The 15,737-nt window shown below is 45.9% G+C and overlaps 1 protein-coding gene across 2 annotated transcripts in view; it reads right to left on the reverse strand.

Annotated features, from left to right (window-relative positions):
* LOC142573266 (protein alan shepard-like) overlaps positions 1-15,737 on the reverse strand; it is a 160,870-nt gene that overhangs the window by 94,584 nt on the left and 50,549 nt on the right. The window lies entirely within an intron of this gene.

Consider the following 15,737-nt stretch of genomic DNA (forward strand, 5'->3'; position numbering starts at 1 on the left):
AATGGCCACAGGCTGTTGCTTTTAGACTGAGGCCACCATCTGTGGCCAACTTAAGCTCTGCGACACACCCAGGATTGCCATAATGCCACCACGGAGAACGCACAATGTGGCAGTGGCAGGCATGGTTGTGACCTTGCGTCGTACATCTTCGGTGCCAGGCTAGTACAATGCAGCGGCAACACAAAGCAACATCCGCCAGGCACTATATGCCAGTCAAGACCGACTTGAAGAATCAAAATGGCACTAAAGGCACGGGCACCACGAAAGCACAACTGGAGGGTCCTCAACAATTCACCAACACCATGCGCCCTTAAAGTGAGCCAAGACGGTGTTTGACTTTCTTTTTGAGCATCAAAGCTAAGCCAACAGCAACAGTTATTTATGTTATTTAGTTTCTTTACCTACATAGCCACAAGGAATAGCGTAGGGTAGGAGGTGGCCCATATCATAACACAAATAACAATACATGGTTATACAAGGAAAAGATCTTTAAAAAAACATTACATATGTGAACATTATGCAAAATTATACAATATACCATATTTACGTAATTGTATATCGACCTTTTTTTTTAACTTGAAAATCTGAAGTGGGGGAATTGACTTATAATCGAAATCAAAACATGGCACCGCCAAAAAAGCGAGACCAACGAGATATCAGGGGAGCTTCAATGTAGTTACCATTTTATGTTTGCTCTACGGCCCTACCCATAGCTTTTCACTATCCCGCGCGTTTGTTCGCTTTCCGGAAGGGTTTTTCAAGATTTTTGAGAGTTTTACAGTGCACACAACACTCATGGGGGGGGGGGTCTATAGTTGATGGAAGAGACGCTGTTCCATTCGCAGCGGCACCCCCACAACGCTTGCGGGGAGTATAGATAGTTCATGGAAGAGCAGACACCGCTCACATTTTTCTCTTTCCCTGTAGCTCTTAGTTTGACGTGTTCGACTGACTGCCGGCTACATGCTACTTCCATGCTTCCTCAATCGTCACGAGTGCTCCAGGCCCACTAAACATTCAGTGCTTGTTCACAACAGCGCTCAAGAGGGCTGCCATGCTTTACGTAGAAGAAACAAATGACTGTGCAGCGGGCCGCAAATTCGATGTTTCTGAACGGGTGGTGCGAGAGTGGAAACTGCAGCGAAACAAAATTTTCAACTGTGACGGCAAGCGAAGAATTTCCCACGGGCCGAAGTCGGGACGCTTTCCAGACCTGTAGACCAAGCTTGTGGGGTACGTCGCTGAATGCACGATCGGTCCCTGCCAGTGAAGTGTGACATGGTCATGAAACAAGCCCGGATCTTCGCCTTTTAAGGACTCTGCTGCTGCGAGTACGAGTGGCTGGCGACAGAAGACCGTGAACTTACGCCAACCGGACCTGTCAAAACAGCCTCCCTGATGGCTGCGTGTGGGTGGGTACATTCGCTGTTCCACAAGATGTCGTGGTGCGGTCGTTTGCCAAATGTGGAATTTTGCTGAACGACGACGTGCTGTGGGACCGTAGCGGCGATGACGATGGCAGCACTAGTGAAGATGAGTAGTCCAGTGACCATGTAAGCTACCAGTAAATTTTCGTTATTGAATGCGCCCGCGGGTATGCTTTTCTTTTCTTTTTTTTTCTCTCCGTCACACGCAATATGGAGGGGAGGGGGGAGGGTTGTCGACTTACATTCGTGTAAACATGGTATACAGTAAAACCTTGTTGATTAAGATTTCACCGGATAGAAAAAAGAATTTCCGAATAACTGAATGTCGAATTATCTAGGGTATTAAAAAGAATGAACAAATGTTGCCTACATCAACACGCTTTTATTTATTGAATGAATCAACAAATCCTGTTTCTATTTTGCACAATAGCAGTGTAGAAGATCATCATCATCATCATCATCATCATCATCATCATCATCATCATCAGCCTGGTTACGCCCACTGCAGGGCAAAGGCCTCTCCCATACTTCTCCAACAACCCCGGTCATGTACTAATTGTGGCCATGCCATGCCTGCAAACTTAATCTCATCTGCCCACCTAACTTTCTGCGGCCCCCTGCTATGCTTCCCTTCCCTTGGTATCCAGTCCGTAACCCTTAATGACCATCGGTTATCTTCCCTCCTCATTACATGTCCTGCCCATGCCCATTTCTTTTTCTTGATTTCAACTAAGATGTCATTAACTCGCATTTGTTCCCTCACCCAATCTGCTCTTTTCTTATCCCTTAACGTTACACCTATCATTCTTCTTTCCATAGCTCGTTGCGTCGTCCTCAATTTGAGTAGAACCCTTTTCGTAAGCCTCCAGGTTTCTGCCCCGTAGGTGAGTACTGGTAAGACACAGCTATTGTATACTTTTCTCTTGAGGGATAATGGCAACCTGCTGTTCATGATCTGAGAATGCCTGCCAAACGCACCCCAGCCCATTCTTATTCTTCTGCTTATTTCCGCCTCATGATCCGGATCCGCCGTCACTACCTGCCCTAAGTAGATGTATTCCCTTACGACTTCCAGTGCCTCACTGCCTATTGTAAATTGCTGTTCTCTTCCGAGACTGTTAAGCATTACTTTAGTTTTCTGCAGATTAATTTTTAGACCCACTCTTCTGCTTTGCCTCTCTAGATCAGTGAGCATGCATTGCAATTGGTCCCCTGAGTTACTAAGCAAGGCAATATCATCAGCGAATCGCAAGTTACTAAGGTATTCTCCATTAACTTTTATCCCAAATTCTTCCAAATCCAGGTCTCTGAATACCTCCTGTAAACATGCTGTGAATAGCATTGGAGATATCGTATCTCCCTGCCTGACGCCTTTCTTTATTGGGATTTTGTTGCTTGCTTTATGGAGGACTACGGTGGCTGTGGAGCCGCTATAGATATCTTTCAGTATTTTTACATACGGCTCGTCCACACCCTGATTCCGTAATGCCTCTATGACTGCTGAGCTTTCGACAACCGATGAAAGCTATATATAAGGGTTGGTTATATTCCGCACATTTCTCTATCACCTGATTGATAGTGTGAATATGATCTATTGTTGAGTAGCCTTTACGGAGTCCTGCCTGGTCCTTTGCTTGACAGAAGTCTAAGGTGTTCCTGATTCTATTTGCGATTACCTTAGTAAATAGTTTGTAGGCAAAGGACAGTAAGCTGATCGGTCTACAATTTTTCAAGTCTTTGGCGTCCCCTTTCTTATGGATTAGGATTATGTTAGCGTTCTCCCAAGATTCCGGTACGCTCGAGGTCATGAGGCAGTGCGTATACAGGGTGGCCAGTTTCTCTAGAACAATCTGTCCACCATCCTTCAACAAATCTGTTGTTACCTGATCCTCCCCAGCTGCCTTCCCCCTTTCCATATCTCCCAAGGCTTTCTTTACTTCTTCCGGCATTACCTTTGGGATTTCGAAGTCCTCTGGACTAATTTCTCTTCCATTATCGTCGAGGGTGCCACTGGTACTGTATAAATCTCTATAAAAATCCTCAGCCACTTGAACTATCTCATCCATATTAGTAATAATATTGCCGGCTTTGTCTCTTAACGCATACATCTGATTCTTGCCAATTCCTAGTTTCTTCTTCACTGTTTTTAGGCTTCCTCCGTTCCTGAGAGCATGTTCAATTCTATCCATATTATACTTCCTTATGTCAGCTGTCTTACGCTTGTTGATTAACTTCGAAAGTTCTGCCAGTTCTATTCTAGCTGTAGGGTTAGATGCTTGCATACATTGGCGTTTCTTGAACAGATCTTTCGTCTCCTGCGATAGTTTGCTGGTATCCTGCCTAACGGAGTTACCACCGACTTCCTTTGCACACTCCTTAATGATGCCCACAAGATTGTCGTTCATTGCTTCAACACTAAGGTCCTCTTCCGGAGTTAAAGCCGAATACCTGTTCTGTAGCTTGATCTGGAATTCCTCTATTTTCCCTCTTACCGCTAACTCATTGATCGGCTTCTTATGTACCAGTTTCTTCCGTTCCCTCCTCAGGTCTTGGCTTATTCGAGTTCTTATCATATTGTGGTCACTGCAGAGCACCTTGCCGAGCACGTCCACATCTTGTATGATGCCAGGGTTAGCGCAGAGTATGAGGTCTATTTCATTTCTAGTCTCGCCGTTCGGGCTCCTCCAGGTCCGCTTTCGGCTGTCCCGCTTGCGGAAGAAGGTGTTCATTATCCTCATATTATTCTGTTTCGCAAACTCTACTAATAACTCTCCCCTGCTATTCCTAGTGCCTATGCCATATTCCCCCTCTGCTTTGTCACCAGCCTGCTTCTTGCCTACCTTGGCATTAAAGTCGCCCATTAGTATAGTGTATTTAGTTTTCACTCTACCCATCGCCGATTCCACGTCTTCATAGAAGCTTTCGACTTGTACGACTTTCAATTTGTACCTCTTATTAAGTTTCACAGCAAGACCTTCCACACTCTCGTAAGTGCTATAGAAGTCCTGTATGTTACCTGCTATATCCTTATTAATGAGGAATCCGACTCCTAGTTCTCGTCTCTCCGCTAATCCCCAGTAGCACAGGGCGTGCCCGCTTTTAAGCACTGCATATGCTTCTTTTGTCCTAACTTCACTGAGCCCTATTATATCCCATTTACTGCCCTCTAATTCCTCCAATAGCACTGCTAGACTTGCCTCACTAGATAACGTTCTAGCGTTAAACGTTGCCAGGTTCATATTCCAATGGCATCCTGTCCGGAGCCAGTGATTCTTAGCACCATCTGCTGCGTCGCAGGTCTGACTGCCGCCGTGGTCAGTTGCTTCGCAGCTGCTGGGGACTGAGGGCCGGGGTTTGATTGTTGTGTTCATATAGGAGGTTGTGGCCAAGTACTGCACCAGGGTGGCCAATCCTGCTCTGGTGAGGGAGTGCGTTACCGGTTCTGGTCACCGGGATCAGGCCACACTCCAGGCCTGTTTGTGCAATTTTATCAACACACGGATTTTTTTTTTTAATCCGGTGGAAAATTGCCGGCACCGGGATTCGAACCACGGACCTCTTGCACGCGAGGTGGGTGTTCTACCTCTACGCCACCGCTGCAAGAAGATGCAATTCTTGTCATCTTGTGACTGATTAGCGCTTGCAGGCAGCGAAGGCCTCACAACTTACTTTGCAGAGCGGCCACGGCATGTGCCTTCATTACAACCTGCTTTTCGCAACCACGTGCATATTTTTATTGCCGTGGTTGGCTGCACTTTTCGTCCTTGACAGCTTCCGCCATGTTTGTGACATTGTTCGAGCATCCATTGCGCGCGAGTCAAAAGCAGACTACTGTTTGCTATAGCCACTGTGGACGAAACAGCGGTTGCAATTGACGCGATCGCGGGATGCAGTCGTGAAGGCACACAGTCTATGTGGTGTAAACATAAACGACAGACTGTTCCTGTGTTCCCATCGCTTAGTTCACGTTGATGTGAGAGTTCGCGCAAAGGTCAATTCCCTCGCTCCTGCTACCACACTTCCTAACTCCAGCGTTTTGATAAAGAGTTTCCGCGGTCACTGAGTGAGACATGTTTATGTTTGCTTGTGCACGCATGACAAGTGTTAGTTAATTGAGTTAGTAAGCGAATGTTTACAAGCTTATACAGCAGATGAAACTACTATCCTTACTTTTCGTATAGCTGTCCACTAATTTGCTATCGCAATCGGTGCTTCGCCTTTTGGGCGAAACTGCCAGTTTTTTTATATATCGCAACTTTTATGCATCGGGAGTAAGTCTGTTTTTTCCAAATGAGAGAAGGTTGTATTTCTGTATGAAAGAATGAGGTACGCGGTACTGTAAAGGAATTTTCATTTTTTAGGCCGCGGCAAATGGGTGCACGTTACAATTGAGGGCGCGTTAGAATCAAGTAAATATGGTACACACCAAGCTACTTGAAGTCCAACTAGTTGTGAATTATTGTATTGTTGATGCTGTAACTTGTCTCTAATCTATGGACACGGTTGGTGAATGCAATGAAGGAGCATTTCCGGATATTTAAGGTCATCTTACATATTTTGGCACTACTGCACTATTATGCACAAATGCCTCTGCAACATTTCAGTATCTCTCCCGTGATTTTATTTCCCTATACGCTACGCAGTCACCTGCAAACAATTTAATGGAAGACGTGACATTTTGAACAATATTATTATTATAATTTAAGAACAGCAGCTACCCAAACACTTTCCCTTGTGCCACACCAGAGCTCACAGTTATTGGTGATAGTCGGCCAATAGGAACTACATTTTGTTGGCAACCATTTAAATAACTTATCTAACAAACTACAGCCAAACCCTGTTAATTAAAAAATGTAAAAACAAGGAATATTTCCTAAATAAACAGTTTTGAGACAGGCGAGTTCACGAAAATGTAAGTGCATGGCTGCGCATAGACTACACAGAGCCTTTTGACATGGGTACCAGTAGCCACTAAATTTCTTACGAGAACTCAATATACCACGAGTGGTATATTCGCTATATATCACTTTTGCAATATGTTGTGCGACTTGGCACCCAACACGTTGGGCATCTATGGACCACAGCGTCTGTTCAGCGCCTGTTCCGAGCAACCAAAAGTACTGCCAAACGCTGGCGGGCTACTTGGCGCCGTAACACATGTGCAGCAGCCCCACGCCTGGAGCTTCATGCCACAGAAAGTTGTCTGCGAGTATAGTCACGTGAAATACCATATTTACTCGCATAATGATCGCACTTTTTTTGTCAGAAAAATTGACGCAAATTCATGGGTGCGATCATTGCGCGAGTTACATTTCCTGCGAAAAACGAATTTTTTTTTTCGTCCCTCGCTTGCTGCGGGTATGGGACACCAAAACAAAAATGGCGGCCGGCGGAGCATGCCGAACGCGATGTTTTTTTTCTTCTCGTGAGTACATTACGTGCAGTGGAACAGTTTCTTCCGTATCAGTGATGAATAATATTGTTAATATCGGCAAGCTTGCGGCAATAACGCAGCCATGTCCATTTTGAGGGAACGGAAACAGATGGGCGCGCTTAGCTGCCAGTGACATAGAAACGCATGGCCGGCGTGCTCCGGAAACTGCAGCATCTTGTCTTCACTACTATCCTAATACGGTACGTTTCCGCTAAGGGTGGGCGAATATCTTAGCTGTGTTACAAGCGTCGGCGTATGAATAGGGCACACTTTTAACATATCAGTGTAAACGTGGCTATCATTGCCACGCGTGATTTGTTGCGTGCCCATGAGTGCAGATGAAAAGAATCGAAAGGCAACTTTTTTGTTGTTGACCACCAACATTATAAAGCCTACACATAATAAAGGCAAGTTTGGTTGTACCTCTTTTTCTCATGGAAGTGCGGAAAGTGATGAAAGTAATGAAATGAGGCATCAACTTAAGGATGTTTGGTTCGTGCAGACCGCTTGGCTTGTCTTGAAGAGTCATTCGCGTAGCATTCGACAGATGGTAAGCGTGATCATCATTAGCTAGACTTGGCACACGACATATCGCTGTGGCAAGTTCGGGGTGCGATCATTACACGGGGGGGGGGGGGGGGGGGAAGAATTTTGACAACAAAATTCAGGGGTGCGATCATTACGCAAGTGCGACCATTATGCGAGTAAATACGGTATTGCGAAAGCGCCAGCATCCCAAAAAGTAATCAGCTGGGAATACCACCCCAGTTCCCGCGAATTTGTAGCCATGCCTTTTGATAGATTGAATACCACTCTTTTTCTACCGTTCTTGGCTGGCTTGTCCCACTGATGACAAGAATGAAGCGTCGCTGCGAACACTGATGAAGTGTGGTAAGAAACGGCACAGTTTTTGAAAAAGCACTGCTACAGTACTGCAGCCCTGAGCTTGTTACTTAAGGGGGGATGCCGCATCAAAACACAACTTGCTTATTTCTTTATCAAGCTTGGTGAAACTTGCCAAACTTGTTCACTTTCTTTTGCAGATTCCAAAAATGCAATTAAATTCATTCTAGCTTGCTTAGTTCATCAGATAATTAAAAATCACTTGGCATTATGCGTGAAATTAATTAAAAAATAATCACTCGTTAAAAATTTTCTATATACATGTTTGTGGACTCAATAAACCATAAGGGACACAATAATGCAAGCAGATTTTAGTTCGGAAAATTATGTCCCATATTAAAGCCCATTCAATACAAGTGTCTCATAAGAGGTAATTACCCACTGAGAAATTGCACCATATAAAACATTTGTCAAAAGGAAATTAAAAAAATGGTTTGCATCAGTGTGTGCTCCATTCATTCAGCTATGCACTTCAAAAAGAATTATTATGATATCTGCAACTGGAGCTGAGATATCGCATTTATGGATGCATTGAGAGGCCAAAATTTGCATTTTGAGTAAAGTGAGAAAAACGAACAAAGAAAGCTTTATTTAGACAAAATGGAGAAATGTAAACACATTTGCACTTGCAAAGCACTAATGTGCTCCCGGGGCATAATCACTTTGATCACTGCCACCTCTATGGCGCTTCTTCAGTGTTTGTTGCACAGTGTCTGCAGATGCACGTTTGTGTGCAGATGAGACTGATCGCTGCCGATCCTTTTCTCTCATGCGTTTGGTGCTTCGCTGGCCAGGATTCATGCTAAGCTCATGTAAAATTCCAGCTGAGGTTCTTTCACGGCCTGCATTAAAGTTTATTACAGCTTCTGCCACAGCTGCTTCAATGGCGAATAAAGATGCAGGCTTCTCTTTTGGGGCGAGTGCCTATAGTAGGTGAGTGCGGGCTCTCATTACTATACCGAGTTTTGCCACGCACACACCGCTCAAGAAGCTTCTTATCAGATAGCCGCTTGTAGATAGGCAGCAGAGCTTTGGCCACATGATCGGGAAGGCTATAACGATGTTATGGTGCTGGCTCTTTAGCTTTCGCAGCATTTTCCGGCACCAAGAATTGGGACCAGTGGGACAAAGGCTGTGATTGGAGAGACAATCATTTGATGTTCCATGGTGATATGTCGCCATCACAGCCTTTTGCATAGCAGCAATGTCATCACTGTGCGACTTGATTGCTCAGCCGTAGTACGAGCCGAGTTTGTTCACAAGGTCACCAGTCAACCTCCCTTTCCCACCTAGTGGTTTCAAGCCCTTGTGTTTTGCCAGGAGATTGCGGAGGGCTATCCCCATGCGCTTCTGCACATGGTTGACACATTTCTCTTTTTGGATATCTATATACCCATAGACTTCAGCCTCCTTTAGGGCAAGGAATGTCCTGCTGTCTCCATCTGACAAAACTGTCGTATATCTGAGCTGGTACTTCTCACAAGACCTCCTGAATAGAACAAGGCCAATCTCAACCTCCATTTCGCCAGATTTCTTGTCCGTATTTTCTTGGCATACGTGACGGGCCTTCCATTCTTCATAGAGAGGGTCATGAGCTTTTGGTCCGCGTTCGCAACCAGCACAAAAGTTGCTTAGTGCGACATGGTCCAAGACAAGCCCCAAAAGAAGTTCAATAACCGCGCCGACTCCGATGTAGGACGAATGCCCATGGGTCATCGAAGACCCGTCGTAGGACACGGCGATGTTCCTGGGATTGTCTAGCCTAAGCTCGCTGTACAATTTCCGTATGGCTTCTGCGCTCTCCTTTTCTTGTCGCTCGGCTGCACGAGCCGCGGTGGGCGTCAACTTTGTCTTTTGGTAGGCTTGCCATGTTTTCGTGTGCAGTCCGCGGTGAGAAATGTTCATGATGGCTAAAATACCGTTGAGGGCCATTTGTCTGTTGCCAGTAGCTTGCATGGCACATGCAGCCAGAATGTTTATTGTAAACGGATTCACTTTTTTATCACCGTTCACGGGCGGCGAGCTCCAAACCGTAGCTTTGTCACCGCAGTTGGAGCAAACAAGTGACAGCTTCACGGCAAGGCCGTATTGTCGCTCCTCTTGCCATATTTTCGCATTTCCGCCACATATCTTACACTGTAGGTGTTCAAGAAGCGTGTTCACCAATTCCAAACACACCACGGTGAAACTGGTCTCGTCAGGCGGGCAGCCACCGGAACCGCTCGCGGCCAACAAGTCCGATTTTCTTTGCGTTGCTGCAGTCGATGCAAGCTCTCAAACTTTGGCATCGGCTCTTTTCCTACCTTCATCAATATCTGAAGGCGTCCAGATCACTGTATCACGACGAATGCGGCCGACGTCAGGGTCACTCGTTGACGAGACTGCTAAGCCTAATCCTGGTGTGCGCAGCTCGGCGGCTCCGTCGCTCGATGCCTGCAGTCACTCATCTTCGATTTTCAGTTCGCCCTTGGTGCCTCTCGATCTTTCAGCCACTCTTCTGATGTTTTCAATCAGTGATGACCTTCTTTTCTTGCCGTACTTGTGTCGGCACACAAACTTTCTTGTTGACATCGCGGCAAGTTGCTTTCGCGTCCGACGAAAGGACAAAATGGCGTCCGCGTAAGCGACTGAGACGCACTGCAGACGATGCTCTCAACCAACCGTGTAGCCACTTTTCATCACGTGCCCTGAGCAGCCAATGGTGACTGGCATTTCATCATTGTTTCGCGGCGTTTCTCTACAGTTACCGGTGACTGGAGAGAAGCGCTGGCGCGCGAAAATTGCAGACGAAAAACTGCTCTTTCAAATGATACCAACAAGGCCGCGAGCGGAGCTATAGCGCGGAAGCTGCACGTCGTTGAAATTGCACTGTTTTTGGTTCTACATCTAGAGAAATTGAGCTACCTTTAATGCAAAAAAACGATATTGTGTTGAAATAGATATGTTTCAGATATGAAACTTTGCAGATTAGTAGAATAATGAACGTAGATTCCGAATATAGCATCTTCCGAAATTCTATTTTTTAGTGCTAAAGACCCGTGTGTCCCCCCTTAAGGGAGGAGGAGGGGATCAGAAATAACTTTCTTGTTTCTTGACAGAAAAGGCTGAAATTTGGCACACACACTGCACACTGCAATAAAGATATAAATCGAAAATTTCATTCGGATATCTTAATTAATTTCCGTTTCATAAGAATTTATAAGTTCCTTGTTTGTGGAAAAGCTGACACAGTAATGAAACACGACAGGGAGCTGAGAATACTTTGCATGTTTGCCCAAATGTCTAATCTGCACGAAGACAGTGTTCGATTTCTTCTTTTTTCTAATGCACTAATAATTTTTTGCTCAACATAACATGCACACGACTGTGCTTCACTGCATGGAGCCATGCAGTTATTGTGAAATAATTAAATAATGGAAAGATAAAGAAACATTTCAAGACTGTCATTAAGTACAGCACAGCTTGTGGATCACAGCGAAAGAAACTGGACCAAAATCGGTCCAGCCATTGTTGTGCTACGCTTCCCACGAGCAAGGTGATTGACCAAAAAAAATGCAATTGAGAAAACTGCCTGCAAAGTTTTAAAAGCACTGCAAATTTTTTAAAATGCACCAGGGCTGTAATATTTTAAATCATTGCTGTCAGGCATCTTCTTACACCTTTGCCTCTTTGTTTGGTGGGCTTTGGATGCCTTCTTCAGGCGTTCTTTATCCTTTTCTTGAGCCCTCTGGAGTAATGCATGTCCGCCATTTTCCGTGCCAGACCGAGCGCAGTGTACACCCTAAGAACGCTGTTGGCATCTTGGGCACAGAGGTTTAGCGATCAAAGAGTTCATTGCGGAAACCTGCACAGTAATGAACTCACAGCCACAAGGGGCCGAAATTTCTTCTTGGCCTTGCTGGTCCATCGAATTTAACTTCTGCTCAGTTGTGAACACTGCGTGAAGGGAGTCGCGAACGCTGCATGCCTGCGCTTCTGCAGTCACTGCTGCCACAAAATGCAGCTCAAGCCACGTCTGAATCATGCGACGTTCGGGCGATGATTCGTCTGGGGAGACTTGAGTCATCATACAGCATGTAGCTCGCCAACGATTGGGGCTCACTCGCAGGCTGCGTGTCCCTGTCGCACGATGCGTCGGAAATAGTACACCGTCTCTGCCGGCGATGGTGACTTTTGACCCGCGTCGCTTCCAAAAATGTGATCTCGGTTGCTGAATCACGCGGCTGTACGCACAGGTGCGAGAGCCTCCGTTGGCACTTCTTCCGGTGGCTTGGTTATCAGTGTCTATATCACAGGGCGATTGTCGGCTTCGCTGTTGGAATCGCACGGTGCAAGATAACGCGGCACGTTATCCGCGTGTTCAGTCAGGTGCTCCGCTTCTCCCGCTGGCCGCCGTCTTTTTCTCGCCGTAGGAGGCTTGTGCTTCTGTTTTCCAAAGGCATGCTTCGTTTAAAATTTCTTTTCTAAGCGACGATCCATCACTGACCTGGGAGCTTTCATAAATCCGAATTCTGCGAGTGTCAAACGAAGAAAACGCCGGCGTGGTTTTCAAAGCAGACAACTGTGGTCCGCTTTGGTTGCCAGCTTGCCCGCTGCAGCAGCAGCGGAGGCTTGTGCTTCTGTTTTCCAAAGGCATGCTTCGTTTAAAATTTCTTTTCTAAGCGACGATCCATCACTGACCTGGGAGCTTTCATAAATCCGAATTCTGCGAGTGTCAAACGAAGAAAACGCCGGCGTGGTTTTCAAAGCAGACAACTGTGGTCCGCTTTGGTTGCCAGCTTGCCCGCTGCAGCAGCAGCAACCAATGGCGAGACGCCTTTCAGCACGGCAACCAAACGGAGGCCCGCTTTCATCATTAAAAATCGCAGGGCCCGTGTGACCGCCTTTAGCAGACCCGCGCTTCTTTCGCGTTTGTTTGTTTGTTACAAGATGGTGACGACCGAAGAATTCAGAAACGGAATGGCGAAACTTCGAGCTTTCGAACGATACCAAGATGGCGGCGTTCGGTGGCGGGAAAAACGAGTTAGGGCTCCGCGAACTGCGCATCGGCACCTCGAACCCGTGACTAAGCATATTGCGCGTTCGCTCTGTTATAATATTGTCACGATAGCTCGTAACATATCTATCATACCACTCCTTCATAAAGAGAACCTCATCATGAGCTCTGTACACTAGGCCCCTTTGGCTGGAACAGACTACTGGCTGCAGAAGTGATTGAGGCATCATACAAAAGTACAATTCTGGAAAGCACCTAGCAGCTGCAAATCTATCACTGGCTCTCTAACCCTGAGTTCTATAGTCATTGTCAAGTAAAGATGACTTGATTGTTGTGTTCATATAGGAGGTTGTGGCCAAGTACTGCACCAGGGTGGCCAATCCTACTCTGGTGAGGGAGTGCGTTACCAGTTCTGGTCATCGGGATCAGGCCACACTCCAGGCCTGTTTATGTAATTTTATCAACGCATGGATTTTTTTTTTAATCCGGTGGAAAATTGCGCAGCACCAGGATTCAAACCACGGTCCTCTTGCACGCAAGGCAGATGTTAGCCTGGTTATGCCCACTGCAGGGCAAAGGCCTCTCCCACACTTGTCCAACTACCCCAGTCATGTACTAATTGTGGCCATGTTGTCCCTGCAAACTTCTTAATCTCAACCGCCCACCTAACTTTCTACTGCCCCCTGCTACGCTTCCCTTCCCTTGGAATCCAATCCGTAACCCTTAATGACCATCTGTTATCTTCCCTCCGCATTACATGTCCTGCCCATGCCCATTTCTTTTTCCTGATTTCAACTAAGATGTCATTAATTCGCGTTTGTTCCTTCACCCAATCTGCTCTTTTCTTATTCCTTAACGTTACACCTATCATTCTTCTTTCCATAGCTTGTTGCATTGTCCTCAATTTAAGCAGAACCCTTTTCGTAAGCCTCCAGGTTTCTGCCCTGTACGCGAGTACTGGTAAGACAAAGCTGTTATACACTTTTCTCTTGAGGGATAATGGCAACCTGCTGTTCATGATCTGCGAATGCCTGCCAAACGCACCCCAGCCCATTCTTATTCTTCAGATTATTTCAGTCTCATGATCCAGATCCGCGGTCACTACCTGTCCTAAGTAGATTACTCCCTTACCACTTCCAGCGCCTCACTACCTATCGTAAACTGCTGTTCTCTTCCGAGACTGTTAAACATTACTTTAGTTTTCTGCACATTAATTTTTAGACCCACCCTTCTGCTTTGTCTCTCCAGGTGAGTGAGCATGCATTGTAAGTGGTCCCCTGAGTTTAGTACTAAGCAAGGCAATATCATCAACGAATCGTGAGTTACTAAGGTATTCTCCATTAATTCTTATCTCCAATTCTTCCCAATCCAGGTCTCTTAGTACCTCCAGTAAACACGCTGTGAATAGCATTGGAGAGATCGTATCTCCCTGCGTGACACCTTTCTTTATTTGGATTTTGTTGCTCTCTTTATGTAGGACTACGGTTGCTGTGGAGCCACTATAGATATCTTTCAGCATTTTTACATACGGCTCGTCTACACCCTGATTCCGCAATGCCTCCATGACTGCTGAGGTTTCGACTGAATCAAACGCTTTCTTGTAATCAGTACAGTAAAACCTCGTTATTGTGAATTTCACGGCTCCCCCAAAATGCCCAAACTACCTGAATGCTGAATAATCGAGGGAATCAAGAAAGCAATAAACCAATGCTTACTAAGTCAACATGCTTTAGTTTACTTAATGAATCGGCAAGTCCCATTCCTATTTTGTATACAAAAGCCGTACGGGAGCTGCAGTTCTCATCTCGTGAATGATTAAGCTTGCTGCGGCACGTGTCCATTTGAGGTGCTCTTGACTGCCGCATGCACATCCCGATTATTTTTTCGCCCGTGAAGTGGAGCAGATCGTCAGTGCAACGTGATGTAGCTGGCGTTCGTAATTTTTGCATGGCTTTGTACCGAGTCATAACGATACTGTTTGCCGCAACCATGGCTGCCAGTGATCCAATCATGGACAGTGACCTTGCGGTTTTAAAGGCATGCGGCTGGTGCACGCAAAACGAAATGGCCATTTGCTGCAGTAACTGTGGACAAAACTGCATTTGCTATATGATAGCTATATGGGCACTATTGACATGATCATGGATGCCGACTACGTTGTTTTGAAGGCCCGGGGCCGACATGGTGTTATGTGTGGCAGTAAATGCAGGAATAAGGGCTTTAAAGGCACAAAGCATTCCGCCATTGCCGTCATTCCCGTCGGATTCCACTAATGACTATGGCATTGCAGACTGCGTCGCTTCATTTTACAGTAGACTCTCAGTTATATGAACGTTGGTTTAATGAATATTTCAGAATAACAAACTCTTAGAAAATTCCCAGTGGTTTTCCTGTGTAGTCTATGGAAAAATTTCTCAGTTAAACGAATTTCTGAATAGCAAATATTTCAGTTGGACGAACTTGATCAGTGGACCCAGGCTCATTTTTGAAATCAGGTCAACGAAGTTTTCCGCTCTGCAGTGCTGACGCAGCCAATGCTCGCCGCCCCCAAATTGCCTCTCCAGCGGTGTAATAGTAACACCGGCTACAATTAGAAACTGCTGGGATAAGTTCTGCCTTTCCCCCCTGTATGGTGGAAGTAAGAGGAACAGTGCAATGAGGTGATCGACCCCGGGATGTGGAGACAGAGGTCTGTCACCAGCTCATTTGACAGCAACACTTTGTTTGAAGACTGTGTGCAATGTGACAGTGAGTTCGTTACCTGAGCTGAACTATCAGATCTGGAAATTGTTCCCAGTGTTCATTCCAAAGAAGAAGAGTACGACGAGGAGGATGCAATGGCAGAGGCAGATTCAAGTCCTGTAACTCCAGCCGAGGCTGTGGGATGCCTCGGAAAGTTAGGAGATTTTGTGTCTCAGCAATATGCTGTGCCATAGGAAGTGCACAAAAACATAGACTCTCTGGACAGCCTTGTTAC

The sequence above is a fragment of the Dermacentor variabilis genome, chromosome 2 (genome assembly GCF_050947875.1).
Source record: "Dermacentor variabilis isolate Ectoservices chromosome 2, ASM5094787v1, whole genome shotgun sequence".
Classification (NCBI taxonomy): domain Eukaryota; kingdom Metazoa; phylum Arthropoda; class Arachnida; order Ixodida; family Ixodidae; genus Dermacentor; species Dermacentor variabilis.